The 25,765-nt window shown below is 43.2% G+C and overlaps 1 protein-coding gene across 6 annotated transcripts in view; it reads right to left on the bottom strand.

Annotated features, from left to right (window-relative positions):
- The window catches only part of SV2C (synaptic vesicle glycoprotein 2C), a 444,657-nt gene that overhangs the window by 117,586 nt on the left and 301,306 nt on the right, over positions 1 to 25,765 (bottom strand). The window lies entirely within an intron of this gene.

Genomic DNA, 25,765 nt, shown 5'->3' on the forward strand with positions numbered 1-25,765 from the left:
CAAGCTCTGTGGGTTTCCTCAGGCTGCCTTGGGCGATGGCAAGGGCAGAAGATGAGACGGTCACGTTCTCCCCAGCCTTGTGGGGAGGGTACCCCCAATGGGCAGGCATGAGGAGTCCCCATAGAGAACAGTCCCGCACTTTGATTCATGGCTGTGTCATCTTTGGTCCAAATGCCCAGCTTAGCACCACAGCAAGGCCGAGATGGGGACTGAGTCAGGGGCTCCCAGGTCAAATGGATCCTTTAGCCTGCTTCAAGCCTGCGCTGCAGCAGATGACCTGGGCCACAGCCAGACTCCTAGGAAACTTCTACAAGATCGCTAGGTTCTTTCTCTCTGGTTCTCCTGAAAACCCTGGCCCTTCCTTGAAAGGAAGGGATGTTAGGGAAGGTTAAGTTTACAAGAGTTAATCTCAAAATGGTCTCTCCCAAATCCTGCTCAGAAAAGAAAAACTTTTTCTTGGCATCAGGAGCTTAAGAAGAAGGAAAATCGCTGCTTGTGGTTTGGGGTTGTTCAACTCACCATGGTTGGCTTTGCTTTCGTAAAGGAAACAAATGGAAAAATCAAGAGTTAAATAGATGCCCCTCTTGGTATCACTGAGCAAACAGCTGAATTTTCCAATTCACTTGCTTCTTCTAAAAAACCAAGCCCTCATAAACTCTGTCCAGAGTTTTCCATAGGATGATACAATATTAGGTATGGCAAATGTTATTTTTTGGAAGGTTTCCAAAAGGGTATGCAAGGTCTAGGGGAAATGGCATAATTAATAAAAAAGAGTTTTGGCTTTAAAAAAGCTGCCCGCTACATCTTTTACTCAATTCTGCCTTTTTTCCTTTGCTTCACCAAAGCACCATTTGAGTAGTCCCTTCTCAAACAAGTGTTGAAGGTGCCCAGCAGCATTTAGGTTACAAGCTGAGAAAACACTACCTTATTTATTGCTTTAGGTTAGGGAAATATCCTCCTTAAACATTCACATGAATTCATTTGCTAACAGTTAATAAATTAATGAGACCCAGAAGGAAAGCACTTGGCAAGGTCTGGTGACCCCACATCAATGACATGCAGACGCTGCTCTGCAGACAGACGAGTCTAGACAACTAGAGGAAATGGCGAACGTTGCAGCAATTATACAATAAGACACAACAGAAGCTGTTTTTACTTAGACTGGGCTGCTGAAAGGAGATGGGCGGTTATCCTTTGCCTGGGTAGGGACGGCCTACTTTTCTCTGTACTATGTGGCTGACCGTAAAAAGACCATCCTCCTCAATAAAGAGGTCACTCATATCATGAGGCCCAACGCATGTCGAGAAGACAATTTAAAGAATGTATCAGCACAGTGCACAGGGATCCGCAGAGCAGATTCACCCAGGAAAATGAATATGGGGCGTATCTCTTATTTACAGCCTAAGAGGCTTGAATTTGCCACTCATGCCTCTCAGAAGACTAATCAGTAAGCTAAGCTGCTTGATGGACTTCTCAGGTTAGAACGAAAGAACCTGCTTGCCAATGCAGGAGACATAAGAGACGCGGGCTCTATCCCTGGGTTGGGAAGATCCCCTGGAGGAGGTCATGGCAACCCACTGCAGTATTCTTGTCTGGAGAATCCCATGGACAGAGGAGCCTGGCAGGCTGCAGTCCATAGGGTCGCAAAGAGTTGGACGTGACTAAAGTGACTTAGCATGCATGCGTGCAAGCTGCTTGATAATAATGTCTGTCTTTAGAAATGCCTACAGGTCAGAAAGTGAGTTGCATTGACCAGGAGCAGCCCATGGCTGTTGCCATCTAAAGACTTGGGACTCTTTCTTGTGGCTCTGGCCCCAGGAACAAAAGTGGTCACTGGTACTTGTGGAACCCTTACCAGTTCTAAACTCTTCCGTGAATTAACTTGCATAATCCTCTCTACCACCCTTTGAGGTGAGTACTATGGGAACACCATTCATTGGTGGGAAGCTGACATACAGGGACATTAATGATCTAACCACAGAGAAGTGAGTGCTGCCTACATCCCAGTCCGTCTCTTTGTACAACATGGTAATGATTCCTTTAACCCTCCTGGCTGCCCTCCTGGGAAAACATCCCAGTTTGTCCAGGCTCTTGGGTGGAGGTAACATCTAAAATTGAAAGTGGTACCTCAAAAGTCTCAGAGGTGCCTTCTCCCTGGACGCCACCCTCATAGAATTAGAGCTAAGTCTTGGGTAGTGGAAAATGACGGATGGGAGCTCGGGGGACATGCTGCTTCGTCCCACCCAAGTATGTGACCTGGGATGCACTGCTTACTCTCAGGTACTCCAGATGGGTACATCCTGACCCTTGGTGGGGGAGGTAAGGGAGCTGATGCTGCCAACGGCTGGGTGGTGCTAGAGCAAAAAGGAAAATCCAAGTTCTTGCTACGAAGAGCAGCACAGACGTGCTAAGTCACTTTAGTCGTATTCAACTCTTTGCAACCCCGTGAACTGTAGCTCTCCAGGCTCCTCTGTTCCTGGGATTCTCCAGGCAAGAATACTAGAGTGGGTTGCCATTTCCTCCTCCAGAGGAATCTTGCCGATCCAGGGATGGAAGCTGTTATGTATCCGGCAGTGGCAGGCAGGTTCTTTACCACTAGTGCCCCCTGGGAAGCCCAAAATGAGTCGGTTCCTGTGCCATGCTCTGAAGGAGCTATAACCCCCTTGCTTTTCCAGTTCAGAATGGATGATGGTCCTTCTGGGTGGGTCTCCGTGTCCTGTCATCCCCTTCTGGGCCATCCCTTGCAGCTACATCTTCCCTAAACCAGGTTAGAGCATTACAGAGTAATGATTCTAGCATTTTCAGGGCTCATAACCGGATGCTACATTCCTCCGCTTAGCAGGAGTGCAAGGACTTAGCCCAACCTGGGAGCTTTTTAAACCTCAGGGGTAGTAACGGCTAAGAGCTCATTCCTGCGAGGGCGACGGCTTAGTGACTTGACAAGGGACAGAAAATCTGCATTTATTATTAGCACCCTGTACTTAAGCCCCTTGCAAATAAAAGTTAAAGATAATACTTATGAGATTTTAATATATAAAAAAGAAAAACAGCCTATTTTTCAATTCCCCCAGATATCTATCTATCTATCTATATATATATTTTTTTAACTCAAATGTGCCCCCATGGCCAATAATTCAAACCACACAGAAAAGTATAAAATGAAAATAAAAGTCTTCTTCTCCCTAATCCTTGATCCTCTTCCCAAAGGTAACCATTAGCAATTTTTTTCTAATTCTTCCAGAAAGCTCATACATATAAATATACAAAATGGATATCCTGTAGGAACTGCTTGTTAAATATAGGTTTTCTTCCCCCACCCTGCCCCTGTGCAGCATTTATCATATCTAGTCTTCCTTAAAAATCTTTCAGATTTTTAAGCTTAAGCAAACCAGAAATAAATCTCTGTCAGGATTTTAATTACTTTTTCAAAACACATTTCATGTATTTCAGAAGAGCATTCCCTATCAGCTAGTAGGGGAAAAACAAACAGTTATTTCTCCATCTCTATTATTTCTATGCCTAAAATAAATACACCCAATTTCCCTAAATGAGAGGCTATTAAATCCAGTCTTAAAGAATTTACAGAGCGTACCCACTATGTATGACTTTTCCTGAAGGCTAGAAATACATGGATTTATAAGTCATGATCCTTGACCTTAAGGAAGGAAAACTTGGCAAATCTTCCTCTGATGCCTACTCTAAGCCAGGAGAGAAAGGAGACAGTTTCACATCCATTATTCCACAGAACCCCCGACAGCCCACTGCCCAGGGCCAGTACAGAGAGGGGCACCCGGAGCAGGACCTTCCATGGCCTCCTGGGGACACATGGCCAGACAGAAAGTGCCCTCAGGAACCAGGCTAGAGTCCCTGAACTCGCATTTACTCCATCGAGATGGCTTAAGGCGCTTGTAATTCAGGGAGGGAGACCCATCACCCAGTGAGCCCCGCTGTGAGGCCTGTGTTCCGGTGGAGGGGTGACTGGGGCCGAGGGGCGGGAGGTGGCCACTAATTCTGACTGTGGCTTCTGAAAAGGTTTTTCTGAGAACGGAACATCTGAGAGGACTCTGAAAGATAAGAAAAATTTCAACGTAGTATTAAATTCCTCCACCAAGTGACAGGTTTAGAGAGAAAAAAAGTAGCATCTCAATCTGACTCTGACTAAAAATGTTTCAGATCCAAACATAATAATAATCTTTGGTGTCTACAGTGGATTACTACTGGTAATTAGACCAATTGTAGCTAGACTTCCGTTGGGCACGCTACGGACAGGATGACGCCTACCCAACAGTTTATTCCAGACAAACAGCACAACTAGGAGAGGCATGTTTCAGTCACGTGATCTAATTAAAGCCAAAACCTCTGAATATTAGCACAGGCACACACTTGAGGGGGAGAGATGTGAATAAGAGTGGAAAGGCTGCCTTGTTTTCATGACTCCATTTGTCTTCACCGTGTTGAGACAGGGAGTCCTTGAAAATTGAGGCGATGGACCAGCCTTCTCTGGTCACCACTTCTCATGAGGCTACTGACAGAATTTAAAACTATTTTAGTCCATTTTACAGGTGGGGAAACTGAGGTTGAGAGAGGCCAGCAGTTGAATTCAGGTCTTCCAGATCCTTGTTCCCCAGAGTATGATCTCTGGATCAATAGCACTGGCACCCTGGGCTCGGGGGGTGGGGGGGAACCTGCTAAAAATGCAGACTTTAAGGCTCCACTCTGGACCTACAGACTCAGGATCTGAATCTGACTAAGGTTCCCACATAATCTGTGTGCACTTTAGAATCTGAAAGCACTTTTTAGGCTGCTGTGCTTTCCATTGAAACATATAACTTCTCTGATACTTTTTTTAACTTAAAGTTTGTATTTCTCTAATACCTATTTGAGCGGGGGAGATGCAGACCCCAGAATATTTAATTCCAAAGACACAGAACAAGCAAGATCTTCCTACATGAGCTGGAGATATCCTAAGGGTGAGCGGAAAGTCTGTCCTCTCCTAGGACCTGCTTTCTTTATAGAAGCTAGAAGCAGACCGGCAATGTAGAGAGAGGCCAGGCTGCAATTCTCAGATCCTTCCTGAATCTAATGAAGACTGTCATTCAGCTGGGCTGTCAGGAGGTTGAACTTGGCCTGAGAAATAAATATAATCTGAAACTCACTCTCCTCCCATCGCAGTGGGGGCTCAGGACATCGTTGGCTGGCCAGCCTCTTGGTCCAGGTTTCTCAGAAGACAGAAAGAGGCTTCAAGCATCACCTCCCCATTAAGGGATTTTCTAACATGGGAGCTGATTCCACTTTATTTAATCATACCCTCATTTCCCCCAACAAATACCACATTTCCATTTCTGTCTCTTTGCTAAGCTGCTTTTGATTCTTTCTGACAATCCCTAAGGGGCACACATCTTTTCCCCCAGCACCATCTAAACCACATTTAAATGAAACAGAACAATTTTAAGAAATGGAATAGAGTGGTTTTTCTCATAATAATTTTAGCCATTAGTTTAAAAAAAATTATTTTAAGCACTTCTGTTATCTATGGCTAATGCATTACCCTATAATTCATTCCACCATTTATTTATAGATTGATTTTCAATTAAAAAAACATTTTGTGATAGTGTTCTGAATTCAGTGATAAATAATCTCCATGGGGCAATGCTCACACTCACCTTTTATAAGTGGATTTTCTTAGGTTAAAACAAAATTATAAGTCAAAGTAAAACAAAAATAAATCTTTAAGAATAACAATGACAGTTCTAGAGATAGTTATTAAAATGAATAATATAACATCACTCATCATATTCACAGGATTGAGGGAAAATGAGTTACTCCTTAAATTATTCTCATTATTTTTCAGATGTTACACAAGAGGCAGGTGCATTTACTGTCCCAAGGATAGGATTTTCTACTATCAACTTGTGTTGTACCCACAGTAGACACCCACTTAGCCAATTCTTACTTAGCCAACACAATGGATTAACAAACCCACTCACAACACACTGAGAATTATTTCCCATCTTCCTTCTTCTTCCAATAAATGCTTTAGGTTTACTGTTTTACACCCAACCTTTATGTGAGTTCTGCTCTTATTAGTTATGAATCCAATTAAACAGCAGTCACATAAATAATGAGATATGAGTGTGAAAGGAATGGGAGCTACTCCTATGAAACTAACTTAAGAAAGACATGGGGAAGATGGGGTGCAAAAGTAAATATTTATTTAATACACTTATTAAATAAATGTATTAAATAAACATCTTTATATTAAATATTTGTTAAAGAAATGTATTAAATTATATTAAAATTTATTAAATAAATGTGAGCAATCCAACCCAGACTGAGAAAAATCATAAAGATGAAAGATTCTGTGCTTAGATAGAGGCATATTAAGTTAAAACCGAAAATCAAACCCACCTGATGGCTATGGAGATACAGGAAAGACAAGGGGGTACTTCATTTCAAAGATACCTACTCAAAGGGTACCTTTGCTCCTGCGCCTGAAGATGGTTGAATGAATACAAGCCCATGTGTTAAAACAAAGTATTTAAGTCTCTATGTAGATCTGCATGTTTTCCTGCTTTACCAACTTTTCCATTAACTGACCAATTACCAGACTGGATTTAATTAGGTAGTGGGATGTCTACCTTGCCTCAGAGGACCCCTGAAGACAAGTTTTGTGCTTCAGGAAATTAGGTTTGCATAGCCACTGAAAGAGGCGACAATTACCCACTCTGTGGTTTATCGCGTCACTGAAGGCAGCACTGAAAGAACATCTCCTTAAGGGCAGTTCCAGAACTCACAACCTTCCTTTCCTTACTTTTATTGAAGATTCCTTTTTTTTTCACTGTGTACTGGAAAAATCCCTGGAATGACAGTCAAGACCTTCAGGACTAGTTCCAGTCTCCTTAGAACTAGCTGTAAGCTGTTCGGCTAATCTTCAGCTTCCTACATGTTAAATGGTAGGTGGTGGTCAGCCCTGTAAAGCTGAACCAGGCTGTCTTCTGTCTGGGGTAGCAGGGGACTTCTCTCCCTTGCTGGTCTCTTATGCATCCTCCCCTTCCACCCACTAATGCGGGAGCTCTCACGGCTGCTGCCCTGTGCTCCTCCTCCAGGGCCCCCAGAATGGTGGGCTACGAGTGTGGCCGACCCTTGGCCAGACCACATCGTAGTCCATCAAAGGCTGACTCCAGGGACCACTGTGCCTCCCACTGTGCCTTTGCTCCCACTCAGTTCAAAGAAGGCTGCAACATCCTCAACTACAGCTTGCTATTTCTGATTATTACTGGTTTCAAGTTCTGCTTTTGAATTAGAAATGATAACATAAAATCTCAAGTTCGGTACTTATTCTATTGGATTCTTCCATTGGATGTGCTGAGAAGTGGACCCATTATTAATGCAATGAGGGGTTGAATGGGGGAAGCAGAAAAACTGTTTTTGTTGTTCTTTAACCAAATGCAATACTCATCTTTCAGTTCAGTTCAGTTCAGTTGCTCAGTTGTGTCCAACTCTTTGAGACCCCATGAATTGCAGCACACAAGGCCTCCCTGTCCATCACCAACTACTGGAGTTCACTCAGACTCACGTCCATCGAGTCAGTGATGCCATCCAGCCATCTCATCCTCTGTCGTCTCTGTCGTCCCCTTCTCCTCCTGCCCTCAATCCCTCCCAGCATCAGAATCTTTTCCAATGAGTCAACTCTTTGCATGAGGTAGCCAAAGTACTGGAGTTTCAGCTTTAGCATCATTCCTTCCAAAGAATACCCAGGGCTGATCTCCTTTAGAATGGACTGGTTGGAATACTCATCTTTATCCCACTACTATTTACTACTCTGAACTCTGGGTCAGGCAGCAAAGAGTGAAGAGCCCAGGCTCTTGGAACATAAGGACTAGATCTGAATTTTTGCTCTACCCTTTACTAGATATTTGGTCCTGGGTAAGTTTCTTTCTTTCTTTGTGTCTCAATTTCCCCCTCTGTATAATGGAATTAATAACGATACCTTCCCACATGCTGTTTTTGAGAGATTAAATGGGTTAAAGCACTAAGAACTATGTGAAACACAGCTGTTCAATAAAAAACAACAACTAATATAACTCCTGGTCTGAGGAAGAGAGCGAAAAGGGGAGAATAAAATGGTGATGGAAAAGAGACAAGAGGAAAAAGGGGAGGGGCCCCGGGGTGATGTAGAAAGTAAAATTACAGATCGGGGCCTCCCTCAGCTCATGTTCTGAATAGAAGCCAACTGAAACAGCTCTGGAAATGTGAGTTAATTTTTCCAAAGACTTATTCTTCTGCATCTTGAGATTATTTAAATAAATAATCAATAGTCTTCTCCTAAATCCAACCCCTGACTTTTCCCAATCACTACTATTTTTAGTAGCCACAGGTAAGGACCATTGGCGCATTCAAATGCATTTGTGGATTTTCGGAAAATCAAATAAAAGTAAAGCAAGTAATAATATTAAAGGCATATGAACAAATAAAAAACTCTTTCCAATTTGCAATAGAGAAACATTTGCAACAAAAGTCAGCTCACCTTTGCCAGAAAGAACTGTAAATATCAGATGCAGACTACAGTGCATCTCTGACTTTTACATTTGGAAAGTCTGACATTTAAGTCCGTTGGTCCAGGCAGACTGATGTAGCTGCTTGTATAGGCAGGTAATTCCATATCAAGCATCATTACCACTTATTGCTTAAGTCCACCTGGGCACTAAACAGCCTCTGGAGGCCCAAAGACACTGCCACTGAATTCAGAGAGCCAAATGCAGAAGGGGAGTCTCGACATGGAAGACCAACCTACTTTCTAATATTTTTCCTCAAATGGCCAGGATAGAGCACGTCCACTGGATAGGGAAAGAGGTATTTAAATAATTTTGCATGGAAAAAATCATTTGCATATATAGTTCTGCAGAAAAAAGGACAACAGCCCCCTTGGTATTCAAAGCAATAAAGAAACAGGTCTTGGGGGTTAACCTGTGGTACATCACGAATATCACACATCAATTTCACACCAGTGGGATCCCTGTCGGGCTTTCCTGGTGGCTCAGTGGTAAAGAACCCGCCTGCCAATAGCAGGTTTGATTCCTGGTCTGGGAAGATCCCCTGGAGAAGGAAATGGCAACCCTCTCCAGTATTCTTGCCTGGACAATCCCATGGACAGAGGAGCCTGACAGTCCACAGGGTCACAAAGAGTCGGACAAGACTTAGTGACAACAACAACGGGATCCCTATCTGCACAGACGTCCTCCACTCCTAGGCCTGTGCTGAGGGAGCAAGGTGGTAACTGAGTCCTTTCATGGATCACTAGGCCAACCGATGGAGCAGAGGATCATTGATCCACAGCTCTTAGTTGAGCTCCTGTGAAAAGCCAGACATCCTTCAGGGTATGAGGGAAGGGGAGGGCGGAGGACAGGGCTGCAAACAGGGAAGGGACTAGGCACCACCTCTCAGGAGCTCAACTCACAGCCTCGTGCAGTGGTTCCAGATCGTGGCTGCACATCAGATTATCTGGGTGATTTAAGGGAAAGAACACTGATGCCTGGGCCACACCTGGAGATTCTGGTTCTGGGATAGAACTGAGGCAACAGTACTTTAAAAACAAACTTTACAAACTATTCTAATATAAAGCCTGGGCTTTGAATCTTTGGTTTCCTGGGAATTGAAAAATCTGAAAAAAATTACCATTAAATGAAACACATGCTATAATTAAGGTGAGAACACTCTGCTTAAGGGGGAAAAAGAAGGAGAGACTTAATTAATTCCAGGGAATCTGGAAAACTCCGCATAGAAAGTCATGGTGGATCGTGCTAAGTTCTGAACAATGAATAAAAATTCTCCAAGTAAGAGAGGAGAGTTCCAGGGAAGGGAGGAAGATTGAGTGCAAAGACCTGGAGATGTGTCACAGCACCACAGACAAAAGTGCCTCTAAGTGGTTCAGGATGGATAGACTTCAGAGTTCACACGCAAGGGTGACAGTGGTGAGAGATGGGGCCGGAAGGCAGGTTGAAGGCCATGCAAAAAGTCAGCCTTTATCCTCTGGGAAACTAAAAAACAGACTGGACATCATCCATGCTGAAAAGATCATTTCAATAGCCCTAGGGAGCATAAACTACGGGGCAGGGGTAGGGGGTGGGGGGAGACAGAGGGGTGGGGGCGGGAGGGCAAGAGAAGGGAGAAGAAGGAAAAGTCCAGACCAGGGTGAGGCAATCAAGCTCTGAGATGCCCTGAGCACAAACTTTAAGGAAGCACTCACCCTCGAGTGCTAACTCTGCATCTGCACAACCCTGAGAGTGACTGCTTCCTTAAATTTGTGCTCTAGACACCTTACTTTCCTTACCCTGGTCCTGGCCCTGGAAAGAAACCAGCTGTTGCAATATTACTGAGAGATAGCCCAAGGAAGGAGTGAAGGTAGTCTGATCTAAGGCTGTGGCATGGCAGACTCAGAGAAGTGGGGTAAGGCTTGAGGTACTGTTAGTAGTCAGAGCCCACACTTCTTGGAATTTGAGGGGTGAGGCAAGGAAGAGTGGGAGCTGACACTGAGGAGTTTGCCTTGGGATGAGTCACAATGAAATGAATGAAGAAGAAGGGTCCAAGACGGGGGCAGGCCTGACAGAGCCTCACATGTTAAACACTTGGGAAGAACTTCGTATCAGTAACTCTTACTGTGTTATAGCAACAAGGCAGAACAGGGCAGGCAATACAGGTATCACAGCAAATCCATAAAGTAATGATCAATATGATTGATAATAGGATATATTAATACTTCATGAAGGAAGCAGGGCTTGAGTTGAGCTTCAGAATAACACCCAGGAAGAATGTGACTCAGAAGATGGGCAGAGTGGCATGTCTGCTTATGCTCAGATATACAACAGTGTGGGAGGAGGTCTGGAGTGGGAAACAGCACGAGTGGGTCAGAAGGTGAGCAAAGTATCCAGCCTGGTTACAGTAGACAGGTTGGGCATGCGGAGAACTACAATTAAACTGGATAAGTAAGAGAAAATCCTTAAAAAGCAAGTCAATGCAATTTTAATTAATAACATAGACAAATACTTCCCTGGTGGCTCAGTGGTAAAGAATGCATCTGACATTTTTCACAGAACTGGAACAAAAAAAAAGGGTCTCACAATTCATATGGAAACACAAAAGGCTGTGAATAACCAAAGCAATGTTGAAAAAGAAGAATGGAACTGGAGGATTCAACCTTCCTGATTTCAGACTATCCTACAAAGCTACAGTCATCCAGACAGTATGGTACTGGCATAAAAACAGAAATATAAACCAATGAAACAAGGTAGAAAGCCCAGAGATAAACCCATGCATCTATGAGCACCTTATTTTTGATTAAGTAGGCAAGAATATACAATGGGGCAAAGACAGCCTCTTCAATAAGCACTGCTGGGAAAACTGGGCAGCTACACATAAAAGAATGGAATGAGAACACTTCCTAACACCATGCACAAAGATAAACTCAAAATGGATTAAAGACCTAAATGCAAGACGAGAAACTTAACTAAAACTCTTAGAGAAAAATATAGGCAGAATACTCTATAACATAAATCATAGCAAGATCCTCTATGACCCACCTCCTAGGGTAATGGAAATAAAAACAAAAATAAATAAGTAGGACCTAATTAAACTTAAAAGTTTTTGCTCAGCAAAGGGAAACTATAAACAAGGTGAAAAGACAACCCTCATAGTGGGAGAAAATCATAGTAAATGAAGCAACCGACAAAAGATTAATTTTCAAAATATACAAGCAGCTCATATAAGTCAACATCAGAAAAACTAACAACACAATCAAAAAGTGGGAACAAGACCTAAACAGACATTTCTCCAAAGAAGATATACAAATGGCTAATAAAGACATGAAAAGATGTTCAATATCGCTCATTATTAGAGAAATGCAAATCAAAACTACAATGAGGTATCACCTTGTAAAGGTCAGAATGGACATCATCAAAAAGTCTACCAACAATAAATGCTGGAAAGGGTGTAGAGAAAAGGGAATCTTCTTACACTGTTGGTGGGAATATATATTGATACAGCCACTAAGGAAGACATAGTGGAGATTCCTTAAAAGACTAGGGATAAAACTACCATCAGTTCAGTTCATTTGCTCAATTGTGTCTGACTCTTTGGGACCCCATGAATTACAGCATGCTAGGTCTCCCTGTCCATCACCAGCTTCTGGATTTTACCCAAACTCATGTCCTTTGAGTCGGTGATGCCGTCCAGCCATCTCATCCTCTGTCGTCCCCTTCTCCTCCTGCCCCCAATCTCTCCCAGCATCAGGGTCTTTTCCAATGAGTCAACTCTTCACATGAGGTGGCCAAAGTATTGGAGTTTCAGCTTCAACATCAGTCCTTCCAATGAACACCCAGGACTGATCTCCTTTAGAATGGACTGGTTGAATCTCCTTGCAGTCCAAGGGACTCTCAAGAGTCTTCTCCAACACCACAGTTCAAAAGCATCAGTTGAAAAAAAAGTTCAAACCACCATATGACCCAGCAATTCCACTACTAGGCATATACCCTGAGGAAACCAAAACTGAAAAAGATACATGTACCCCAATGTTCACTGCAGCACTATTTACAATAGCCAGGACATGGAAGCAACCTAAATGCCCATCAACAGATGAATGGATAAGGAAGCTGTGGTACATATATACAATTGAATATTATTCAGCCATAAAAAAGGAATGCATTTGAGTCAGTTCTAATGAGGTAGATGAACCTAGAGCCTATCATACAGAGTAAAGTAAGTCAGAAAGTGGAAGTGTTAGTCGCTCAGTCGTGTCTGACTCTTTGCAACCCCATAAACTGTAGCCCACCTGCCAGGCTCCTCTGCCCATGGAATTTTCCAGGCAAGAATACTGGAGTGGGTGGCCATTCCCTTCTCCAGGAGATCTTCCTGACCCAGGGACTGAACCTGGGTCTTCTGCATTGCAGGCAAATTCTTTACTGTCTGAGCCACCAGGGAAGTCAGAAAGAAAAAAACAAGTATTGTATACTAATGCATATATATGGAATCTAGAAAGATGGTACTGATAAAATTATTTTCAGGGCAACAATGGAAACACAGACATAGAGAACAGACTTATGGACATGGGGGTGGGGGAGGAAGGGGAGGGTGGGATATATGGAGAGAGCAACATGGAAATAAATACTACCATATGTAAAACAGATAACCAAGGGAATTTGCTGAATGACTCAGGGAACTCAAACTGGGGCTCTGTATCAACCTAGAGGGGTGGGGTGGGGAGGGAGACGGGAGGGAGGGTCAGGAGGGAGGGGACATATGTATAGCCATGGCTGATTCATGTTGATGTATGGCAGAAACCAACACAATACTGTAAAGCGATTATCCTTCAGTTAAAAATAAATAAATTTAAAAGAAAAATAAAGAAATGCATATCCTCATCTGCCTGCCAATGCAAGAGACGTGAGTGGGGAAGGTCCCCTGGAGAAAAAAATGACAACTCACTCCACTATACTTGCCTGGGAAATCCCACTGCGGAGGAGTCTGGCAGGCTACAGTCCATGGGGTCGCAAAGAGTTGGACACAACTGAGCACAATACAACAGTAACATGGACAAGGGGAGCCATGATGGGTTGGTTCTTTCATGAACAATTAATGCCATCAAAGTATCGATACTAGTATGAAATTACGAGGACACTTAAGAGCAGGATGGCTCTACCTAAAGGGCCAAACGGTAACTGTTTTAGACCTCGCAGGTGATAGACGCTCTGTTTCAGCTACTCAACTCTGTCATCACAGCACAAAAGCAGCCATAGATCTCATGCGAGCAAATGGGCAGGGTCGTGTTCCCATAAAACTATGGACAGAAACAGGGGAAGGGCGAGTCAGCCTACAGGCTGTAGCAGGCAGATCCTTGTTTTGAGGAAAAGTTTTCCTGTAGCCATGCCGGGAACTCAGAAAAGCTGTGAGCTTGTCTCGGAAGAGGTCACGGTGGTCCCTGAAGGGGCCGTCTCAGTGCAGCAGTGATGACGAGAGCAGAGGACAGGAAACCAGAGCTGGGGACGGTGAGGACACGGAGGCCGCAGGAGGAGCCAGTGCCGGTCACAGGAACAGAGGGCACGGCGTGCTGGATGGGGAGAAACGCTAGAAGCAGCACACCAGCATGGGAGAGTGGCGAAGAGGGGCAGAAAGAAAGCAGCCACGCGCGCAGGGACACGACTGCTCTCAGACCACGAACAGAACAGAGAACAGCAATGGCTTCTGCTACCAAACGGTGGGCTGCTTTGGAAGAATGGTGCTACCCGGTGTCTTATTTCCAGAAACTCTATGAAGACAGACTTACGAGAAATTCATTAGTCTCAACTTTAGGCATAACTGCAAGCAATAAAAGGATTTTTTTCAGGACTGTCTCTTGAACATCAGCACAATGAGCAAATAAAGCATAAAAATCCAAAAGGAACTGGTGTTTTAGAGGAACAGAACAAGAAAGTAATTTTGAACGGATGTCTGTTATTACATCTTTTGATATTTTAAGCAACAGAAAGGCCTGAAAGAGAAGGACTCCTGAAGTTGATCTCAGGCCATTTCTAGACCCTGGGGATGTGACTGTGCGTGGCAGGAAAATAGGTCTGAAAACGGACTCAAAGATTGCACTGTGCTTAATCAATATTGATGAAGGTGATTACATAAGTCCTCCAAAACGCTCTCCTGGAAAATTACATGTACATTTTCTTTGTTGCTCTTGGTTTAAGTTTAGGCGGCAGATATGAAAATAAAAACCAGAATAGCTTGTAATTGACTCCAATAAAATCTAAAGGAAAAATTCAGTAGATGACTTCTGATGCTCCAACATGACCTTCTGTTTCCTCAAACAGGTAGGTACCTAAGCTGTCAGCCCAGGGACGTGAGTGAATAAACACTGATTGGCTTTGGACTAATGGATATTGGTCCTAATCCATTACTGCTGGATTCAGGGGTGAATTCAGGACAGCACTTTTTGACATTTGAGATTTATTTTGTCATTAGGGATGAAACATCATACAAGGGCTCCTCAACACAAACTGTCAGAAGGACACTTGGGTATTTCAGGGCAAGTCACCCAAATATTCAAGTGCTGATCCACAGTATTGAAGCTATTATTTACTGGCTGATTATTCTTATTATTATTATAAATGATTTGTGTTTAGCATGAGAAGTCAGCCATCTGCTGCTCACATTAGGAAGGAAAAAATGTGATCACTTTGAGAGTAAGAAGAAAGTAGGAATTTTAGTCAATTACTGTATAACGGTTCAAAAACAGAACAAAGTCAAAGAACGTTGAATCCATTTTATTTTCTTCTCTAGATAAGGCATGTTAAAAATTGACCTATCCCCCATCCCTCAATATCTCTTTTTTAAATTAATTATTTTAGTTGGAGACTAATTACTTTACAATATTGTGATGGTTTCTGCCGTACATTGACATGAATCAGCATACATGTGTCCCCCATCCCTCTGGGTCATCCCGAACCCCCCTCCCACCTCCCTCCTCATCCCATCCCTCTGGGTCATCCCAGTGCACTGGCTTTGAGTGCCCTGTTTCATGCATCAAACTTGGACTGGTCATCTGTTTCACATATGGTAATATACATGTTTCAATGCTATTCTCTCAGATTGTCCAAAACTCTGTTCTTTATATCTGTGTCTCTTTTGCTGTCTCACATATAGGGTTGTCGTTGCCATTTTTCTAAATTCCATATTTAAACGCCTCGTAGTCATTCTTCTCTTTGTACCCTTGTCCACCTAACTTTCCCTGAAATAACCTTCTCTTGCCTCTCATCCAAATCCTGTACCTTGCACTCTGCCTACACATTCTTTGTAAGATGCCCCAAACTAGTTTTCATGAGTAACTTCTGTAAATTCTCACCCACATTATGAATTGTATTCTTTTGTCAGTATTTCATGTGCCTCAGTCTTATCTCTAGAACTAATCTGCAATTTGAGTCCTGCTAGGTATCAAATATTCTAGCATCTCATTCTGAAACTGCGTGAGACTATATTGTTCTAGGCACTTTAAATAATCAGCAAAATCTAGTTAATTTCATTTGAGTTTAACATAGGTCTAATTGAGAACCAAGTATCTCTCACATACAGCTGTGCAATTGATGAAACTAATGTAAATCTGGAATTCTAACCATAAGATCTTGAGTGTCCCAAGAAAATGTGGTAAATGGCATACTTGAGAGCTTTTTCTGGAAGAGTGATCCCTAAATGTACATACAGAGAGCAGGTTTCCTGAGAAAGTTTCCACTAGCCTATAATAAATGAGAAAAATTAGGAAAATAATATGTCTTTTTCATTAATTTATTCAACTTAAAGGAAGGTCATATATTCTAAGCATAATCCATCCTGTTATTTTGATTGAACGTGTCTTTTGTTTTATGAAGTGGTATGAGTAGAATGAGTAATATGTGCTGTTGCAATTATTTTTTAAATGACCTTCTCTAGTAAAGTGAAAAGTTGCTTTCTCTATGTCAATCCACCTATTTTAAATTTTACTTCAAAATCTAAAAGACAGGGAGCCACTAGTATAAAACTTGAAATAGTGAGAACAATATTTTGGACATATTGCACTCTGAAAAAAGGCTAGTGGAAGAAAATTAGTTTACTAAGCCAGGGCTCGTGGAACAGAATAGGGAGGTCTCCTTCGTGCACGTGAGATGATCGATCACACAAGGTGACCAGAAGTCCTCAACATTCTTCCCATCAGGAGGTGAAGTCTATGCTGCCTCTTCTTGATCCTGGGTAACCACTTGACCAACAGAATATGACAAGTTATGCTGTGTGACTTCCAACATCGGATCATAAAGGTCACGTAGCTTCCACCTTGCTCACTAGAACACTCATTCTTGGACTTGTGAGGTACCATCTAAGAAGTCTGACTCCCTTGAGAATGCCATGCTGGAGCAGTCACAGACAGGTGCCATCCTCCACAGACCCAGCTGAGCCCTGGCAGGATGGCAGCCATCTGGGACCCTCCAGAACAGTCCGTCTGCCAGCTAAATACCACTGAGTAACCTCTGATGGTACCCCGAAGAACAGAAGGATCTCCCAGCCACCCCAGTCCAAATTCCTAACTTGTGAAAACATGAGATATAATAAAATGCGTTCTGTTTAAAGCTACTAAGTTTGGGGGTAGTTTGTTACACAATAACACATATCCGGAATGGTATATTCCCATATTTAAAGAGTGTTTTAAAACACTTTTAAAAACATCTCATTCACTGAGATACTTAGATTATAAGGAGTATAGTATTAAGGATCATAAATCTTTCTCCACTTTCAGTTTGAGGGGGATCAAAATGGTTTAATCGTTAATAATGCTTTCAGTACTGCAAATCGTTTCAAAAGAAGAACATAATATCCACATCCAATAAGGCATTCCTGTTCCTCTGTTTAATTCCAGTGGTGAACGGTGAGGGGTGGCGGGGGGGAAAGAAACAAGCTAGAACGTTCCCTGTCTTCCTGTCAAGTCTTTTCCTAGAAAATTCCAGGAAGGATTTTTTTGGCGGTTTTATTTTGTTTTGATGAGTGGGTTTTCAAAGTAGGAGAAAGAGAGAAATTAAGTAAATGGGGAGCAGGAATGAAGAACAGGGTGTTTTATGGGTGGTGGTGGTCGTGGGTGATTTGGTTCTAGGATGGGAGACTTGACCATGACTACAAGGAGGGAAAACAGGGAAAGAGCACTTTCTCCCCAAGGAAGTATATTAAATAGCTCCTAGCAGCAGCAGCAGCAGGAGAGCACAAGGACCTAAATTCCACATCCTCTGGAGCATGCCCGCTGCACTGTGGCACATTAATAAAGCTCAGGGGCAGTATGGAAGAGAATCGCAGCTCTCCTTTGGGAATGGGATAGCAGATTCATTTCCATAATTTTTTCTGCACAACCACCCTCCCTCAAACTGAGACCCTTCAGGATCCTCCTATTTTCCTATCTTGAGACCCTGCAATGTGTTACATCAGTGATCACTTAAATCTCACAGCACAAATAAGACTAAACGTGTTAAACTTTGACTCTTTGGGAGAGGGGGGAGGGGTGGGGGAAAAGGCCATCCTGCACACAGGGCTGTCACAAATAACAAGCTGCTCCTTGGGGCCAGGCTGGGGCCTCCCAGCTGTGTGTGAAGATAAGCAGAGCAGTGTTGCATCAGGGATCTGAGGGACTGGCACCATATTCCTGCTGATTCAGACCTCAGGATGACGCCATCACCCACCCACCTGCAACCCCACCCATCCCAATGGAGAGATGCTTACAAAGGTTCAGGACTGTTGTCAGATAAACTTGACAGAGTTTGACTGTTGCCTTTATTATTAATTCCAACTCTTTCTCTCTCAGTGGCCCAAACACTGAGTTTCCTAAAGAGAAGGACTCATTAAACTTCTGGGTTGTATTGAAAAGTTCCAAAGTCAGCTTTTTAAAATAATACATACTATGCAGGGATTTCCCAGGTGGTGCTAGTGGTAAAAAATCCACCTGCCAATGCGGGAGATGCAAGAGACCTGGGTCAGGAAGATCCCCTAGAGAAAGAATTGGCCACTCACTCCAGTATTCTTGCCTGGGAAATTCCACGGACAGAAGAGCTGTCCATGGCTACAGTCCATGGGGCCGTAAAGAGTCAGACACAACTGAGCACACACAGACATAGACATATGCAGGCTTTAGGTCTTAATTGTTTAGCAACACAAAATACAATTGTAGATCATTTTTCTAAAGCACAGAACACTCAGGATTAGAGTTAAGAGTATCACATCAGTAAATCAAGTCCCATGGTAATAGGGAAGAACAAATCTGACTCATATTAGATCTGTTTCTTTTACTTTAAGCTTTGTTTTATTGCTTTTGCTTTGAGGTAAGCGTGTTACCTTTAGCCTGAAATATAAGGGACAGGCCATTTTCAAGGCTCTGACCTTTAAGGGTATAGGGTATAACACTTCTCCATTCACAAAGAGATAAAAGTTGCAGAACAGAGAATAACATTTGTCTTGCTGGAGGTTTACAGGAATATGGGGACTGGACCTATGTGGACAGCTGCAAGAAAGAGAATTCCAACACCACGAAGTCTGAAACAACCAATCACACCCCGTCCCCTTTTAGTATGAAAGAAACATGAATTCTGACATGGGTGAGATGGTTCTCTAGGACATTAGTCCACCACCTTCTTGGATTTGGGGCTTCCTGAATAAAGTCACTATTTGTTGTCTCAACACCTTACCTCTCAATTTATTGGTCTGTTGTGTGGAAAGCAGAATGAATTTGGACTCAGTAATACCAGAAGCCAAGTTTTCTAGAAGGTAGGGGAAACTTTTAATACTATTTAACTCTTTCATGTTAGATCCAATTTTTCCTCTGCACTTCAACAATTGTGACTGTCATGAATATCTGAACATTCACAAGTATATTCAGTGTCAATTTTTCATATATATGTATATATATACATATATATGTACACACACACACACACACATATTCCCTCTTACTTTAAAGGATAAATTCTCTTTTTAACTTTATTATATCTAATCCCTGGGTCATGTGAGTAAAACCTAGTCATGGTCAGATTTCCTTTTGCTTTATAACAAAGAATAACAGGAGATTACAATTTATGTTTTAGGTATCTAACTGTACTTAGACAGACTAACATAGACAGCATATTAAAAAGCAGAGACATTACTTTGCCAACAAAAGTTCGTCTAGTCGAAGCTACGGTTTTTCCAGTAGTCATTATCGATGTGAGAGTTGGACTATGAAGAAAGCTGAGCACCGAAGAATTGATGCTTTTGAACTGTGGTGTTGGAGAAGACTCTTGAGAGTCCCTTGGACTGCAAGGAGATCCAACCAGTCCATCCTAAAGAAAATCAGTCCTGAATACTCATTGGAAGGATTGATGCTGAAGCTGAAACTCTAATACTCTGGCCACCTGATGCGAAGAACTGACTCATCTGAAAAGATCCTGATGCTGGGAAAGATTGAAGGCAGAAGAAGAAGGGGACGACAGAGGATGAGATGGTTGGATGGCATCACCGACTCGAAGGACATGAGTTTGAGAAAGCTCCAGGAGTTGGTGATGGTCAGGGAAGCCTGGCGTGCTGCAGTCCATGGGGTTGCAAAGAGTCTGACACGAATGAGCGACTCAAATGAACTGAACTGTCCTTGGCAAACTGCAGCCTGTAGGGGGAGGCAAAGACTCTCCCTCATTTCACTCAGCAAGGAAGAGCTCTGATTCTGTGAAGGACAAAATGAAAACTTCAGAGACTTAAAAATGAGGCCATGTGCTGGGTGGAAAATGATCCCTTTATTTGGACCATCTCTCTTCCGTGGAGTGTTTTACCTTGTATCATCCCCTGCTCCCACAGCCCCACTGCCCTCCTCTCTCTCCCCTTCTCCAGCTTCTCTCAAGAGCCGTGAGATTTTACCTTGCTTGGAAGCCACAGCCTAGTGATTTCATGGATGCAAGTAGAAAACGTAAGGCTCCTAGGTCTGACACAGAGGACACTCACACTCCCAGCAACAGCACAGTGAGCATGTGCGCTGACCAGGAAGGAATGGAGCAGGCAGCTACAGCCTACCTCTAGCCTTAGTGTTGTGCTACATGAGGAGCAGCCCAGCTCAGGGAAGGAGCCCACATCCACATTTGGAGACCGGGCTTCCCTGGGGGCTCAGTGGTAAAGAATCCACCTGCCAGTGCTGGAGACATGGGTTTGCTCTCTAGGTGGGAAAGATCCCCTGGAGAAGGAAATGGCAACCCACTCCAGTATTCCTGCTTGGGAAACCCCATGGACGGAGGAGCCTGGTGGGTTATAGTCCATGGGGTCACAAAGAGTTGGACATGACTCAGCAACCAAACAACAACAAATCAAGAGTGTACAGGTCTATAGCAGGGGTAGACAGACTATGTTCTTGTAGAGCAAGGAATGGTGAGTTAAGAATTTTTTTTTTTACATTGAAAAAGGGTTATAATAAAGAAGAATATGTAACAGAAACTATGAAAGTGAAAGTTGCTCAGTCGTGTTCAACTCTTTGCTACCCCAAGGACTGTATAGTCCATGGACTTCTCCAGGCCAGAATACTGGAGTGGGTAGCCTTTCCCTTCTCCAGTGGATCTTCCCAACCCAGGGATCAAACCCAGGTCTCCTGCATTGCAGGCAGATTCTTTACCAGCTGAGCCACAAGGGAAGCCCCCAAAGCCTAGCGTATTTACTGTCTGGCCCTTCACAGAAAAAGTTTGCTGACCCTGGTCTATAGCATCCTCTGTGCTTAGGGACTTATGGGGCTGCAGGTGGCAGGATGGCAAACAGAGGATTTAGGGCTTCTCCGTCTCGCCCCCCTTCCTTTCCATCAGAGCTACAAAAGGCAGGCCTAATGGAGCAAGTGCGTTATGAAATTATCTTGGTCTTTCACTATTACCTCCCATCTCCGACATCCCCAGAGGCAGGAGGACTTCACAAGGAGAGACCAAGATGAAGGCTCACTGTCGCATCAACATTTGCACGGGCAAGGGTTTTCTGACCAGCATGCTGCTGGTGTGGTTGTTTTCTAACAGCTACTGCCCAGCCCTCCAGAGGACGTCTCAGACTCTCTTGGGAAACCTCTTCTTTCCTACCAACCAAAATATTTCTCCACAAACCAACACCACTCTTTCACCAGCCTAGTCATCTCATTACCTGGAAACCTGATTCACCTGATACTTTCTTTCTTAAGTCCCTGAAGCTCCATGTGCTGTGGTCATCAGGACAGGTTTCCAAGCAGTATCAGCATCGTCTGGTAGCCTTTCGGTAAGTGGATCCACAAAAAGGGACTGATTACGAACACTATTATTGCCAGGCTTCAGTCAGCACAGGGTTTACCCTGTGCTTATTGGGTGATGGTTTGATACAGGTGATGGATTCCCCTGCTGCTATTGAGGGGCTTATCTGTTTTGTTCTATCTTCTTTGATCTAGCAGTTCTCTCAGCTTAAGAAACAAAATCCTAACTGACAAGCCTGGAATAAAATACATCTATTTAAGTTTTTGTAAAACCCTTAATCCTAGTCTGTCACCACCCTGCCACACTTTTCAGCCAACAGCTAAGACAGTTCTTCTGAAAATTACGTCAAGTTGAAATGCTAAGTACAGAGCACTAGTCACAGAGATCTGGGCCAATCTCGTCACACCAGTAAATTGGAATGACAACCATCATATTGCCAAGTAAGTCTGGGAATCAGGATGCTTCTAAATGGAACCACTAGCTGAATCTGGCCACCTACTAACCAGACACCTTTCCTGCATTAATTCATTTTTAATGTACATTCAGAATTCTCCCTTAAACAGTATGATGGGACAACTCTTCATCTTTCATCTATCTTGTGCAATAAAATGGACTTTATGTTTCTCTTTCGTTTTTTCTTTCACACGGTTACTAGAACTGACATGAGAACCCTATGAAGTCAGAAGGAGTTTAAATAACAGTTCATTAATTAATAGTGAAAAACAGGGGGAAGCTTGCTAGAGTACTTTCTGCTACAATAGCACCAAAAAGGTTTCTCAAGATTTACGTTCCACCAGAAGAATTACTGAAGCACTGATGCCTAGAGGGCAGACTCAGTCACAAAGGAGCAGAACAGGGGGATTTCTCTTCCGGGTTAAATTTGTTACTGGAGCAGCCCTGGAACATCTTTTCAGAACTACTAAAACCCCCAGGAAGCTCTCCCATCAGGAAGCTCCCATGAGCCTCTTATCCTTCTTCATCAGAGGGCAGACAGACTGAAAACCACAATCACAGAAAACTAACCAAACTAATCACATGGGCCACAGCCTTGTCTAACTCAATGAAACTATGAGCAGTGCTGTGTAGGGCCACCCAAGACGGGTGGGTCATGGTGGAGAGTTCTGACAAAAATGTGGTCCACTGGAGAAGGGAATGGCAAACCACCTCAGTATTCTTGCCTTGAGAACCCCATGAACAGTATGAAAGGCAAAATGATAGGGTACTGAAAGGTGAACTCCCCAGGTCGGTAGGTGCTCAATATGCTACTGGAGATCAGTGGACAATTAACTCCAGAAAGAATGAAGGGATGGAGCCAAAGCAAAAACAATACCCAGCTGTGGATGTGACTGGTGATGGAAGCAAGGTCTGATGCTGTAAAGAGCAATATTGCATAGGAACCTGGAATGTTAGGTCTATGCTGCTGCTGCTAAGTCGCTTCAGTTGTGTCCGACTCTGTGCGACCCCAGAGACGGCAGCCCACGAGTCCCCACCGCCCCCCCTCCCCCAACTGACCCTGGGATTCTCCAGGCAAGAACACTGGAGTGGGTTGCCATTTCCTTCTCCAGTGCATGAAAGCAAAAAGTGAAAGTGAAGTCACTGAATCAAGGCAAATTGGAAGTGGTCAAACAGGAAATGGCAAGAGTGAACATCGACATTTTAGGAATCAGAGAACTAAAATGGACTGGAATGGGTGAATTTAACTCAGATGACCATGATATCTACTACTGAGGGCAAGAATCCCTTAGAAGAAATGGAGTAGCCATCATAGTCAACAAAAGAGTCCAAAATGCAGTTCAGTTCTGTTCAGTTCCTCAGTCGTGTCTGACTCTTTGCAATCCCATGAACCGCTGCATGCCAGGCCTCCCAGTCTGTCACCAACTCCTGGAGTTTACTCAAACTCATATCCATTGAGTTGGTGATGCCATCTAACCATCTCATCCTCTGTCATCCCCTTCTCCTCCTGCCTTCAATCTTTCCCAACATCAGGGTTTTTTCAAATGAGTCACCTCTTCACATCAGTTCAGTTCAGTCCCTCAGTCATGTCCAAATCTTTGTAACCCTATGAACTGCAGCATGCCAGGCCTCCCTGTCCATCACCAACTCCCGGAGTCCACCCAAACCCATGTCCATTGAGTTGGTGATGCCAATCAACCATCTCATCCTCTGTCATCCCCTTCTCCTCCTGTCCTCAATCTTTTCCAGCATCAGGGTCTTCTCAAATTAATCAACTCTGCATCAGGTGGCCAAAGTATTTGAGTTTCAGCTACAACATCAGTCCTTGTAATGAACACTCAGGACTTATGTCCTTTAGGATGGACTGGTTGGATCTCCTTGCAGTCCAAGGGACTCTCAAGAGTCTCCTCCAACACCACAGTTCAAAAGCATCAATTCTTCAGTGCTCAGCTTTCTTTATAGTCCAACTCTCACATCCATACATGACCACTGGTAAACCGTAGCCTTGACTAAATGGACCTTTGTTGACAAAGTAATGTCTCTGCTTTTTAATATGCTGTCTAGCTTGGTCATAACTTTCTTTCCAAGGAGTAAGCATCTATTAATTTCATGGCTGTAGTCACCATCTTCAGTGATTTTGGAGGCCACAAAAATAAAGTCTGTCACTGTTTCCCCATCTATTTGCCATGAAGTGATGGGACTGGATGCAATGATATTAATCTTCTGAATGTTCAGCTTTAAGCCAACTTTTTCACTCTCCTTTCACTTTCATCAAGAGGCTCTTTAGTTCCTCTTCCCTCTCTGCCATAAGGATGGCATCATCTGCATATCTGAGGTTATTGATATTTCTCCCAGAAATCTTGATTTCAGCTTGTGCTTCATCCAGCCCAGCATTTCTCATGATGTACTCTGCATATAAGTTAAATAACCAGGGTGACAATGAACAGTCTTGACGTACTTCTTTTCCTATTTGGAACCAGTCATCGTTCCATGTCCAGTACTTGGATGCAATCTCAAAAACAACAGAATGATCTCTGTTCGTTTCCAAGGCAAACTATTCAACATTATGGTAATCCAAGTCTATGCTCCAACCAGTAATGCTGAAGAAGCTGAAGTTGAACGGTTCTATGAAGACCTACAAGACCTTCTAGAACTAACACCCCAAAATGATGCCCTTTTCATTACAGGGGACTGGAATGGAAAAGTAGGAAGTCAACAAACATCTGGAGTAACAGGCAAAGCTGGCCTTGGAGTACAGAATGAAGCAGGGCAAAGGCTAACAGAATTTTGCCAAGAGAACACACTGGTCATAGCAAATGAACATAGCAAACTCTCTTCCAACAACACAAGAGAAGACTCTACACATGGACATCACCAGATGGCGAATACTGAAATCAGATTGATTATATTCTTTGCAGCCAAACGTAGAGAAGCTCTATATAGTCAGCAAAAACAAGACCTAGAGCTGACTGGCTCAGATCATGAACTCCTTATTGCCAAATTCAGACTTAAATTGAAGAAAGTAGGGAAAACCACTAGACCATTCAGGTATGACCTAAATCCAATCCCTTATGACTATACAGTGGAAGTGAGAAACAGATTTAAGGGACTTGACCTGATAGACAGAGCGCCTGATGAACTATGGACAGAGATTTGTGACACTGTACAGGAGACAGGGATCAAGACCATCCCCATGGAAACGAAATGCAGAAAAACAAAATGGCTGTCTGAGGAGGCCTTACGAATAGCTGTGAAAAGAAGAGAAGCGAAAAGCAAAGGATAAAAGGAAAGTTATGCCCATTTGAATGCAGAGTTCCAAAGAATAGCAAGGAGGGATAAGAAAGCCTTCCTCAGTAATCAGTGCAAAGAAATAGAGGAAAACAACAGAATGGGAAAGACTAGAGATCTCTTCAAGAAAATTAGAGATACCAAGGGAACATTTCATGCAAAGATGGGCTCAATAAAGGACAGAAATGGTATGGACCTAACAGAAGCAGAAGCTATTAAGAAGAGGTGGCAAGAATACACAGACGACCTATATAAAAAATATCTTCATGACC

This window comes from Bos grunniens, chromosome 10, assembly GCF_055505025.1.
Source record: "Bos grunniens cultivar Pamir isolate PY7600 chromosome 10, Bosgru_T2T1.0, whole genome shotgun sequence".
Classification (NCBI taxonomy): domain Eukaryota; kingdom Metazoa; phylum Chordata; class Mammalia; order Artiodactyla; family Bovidae; genus Bos; species Bos grunniens.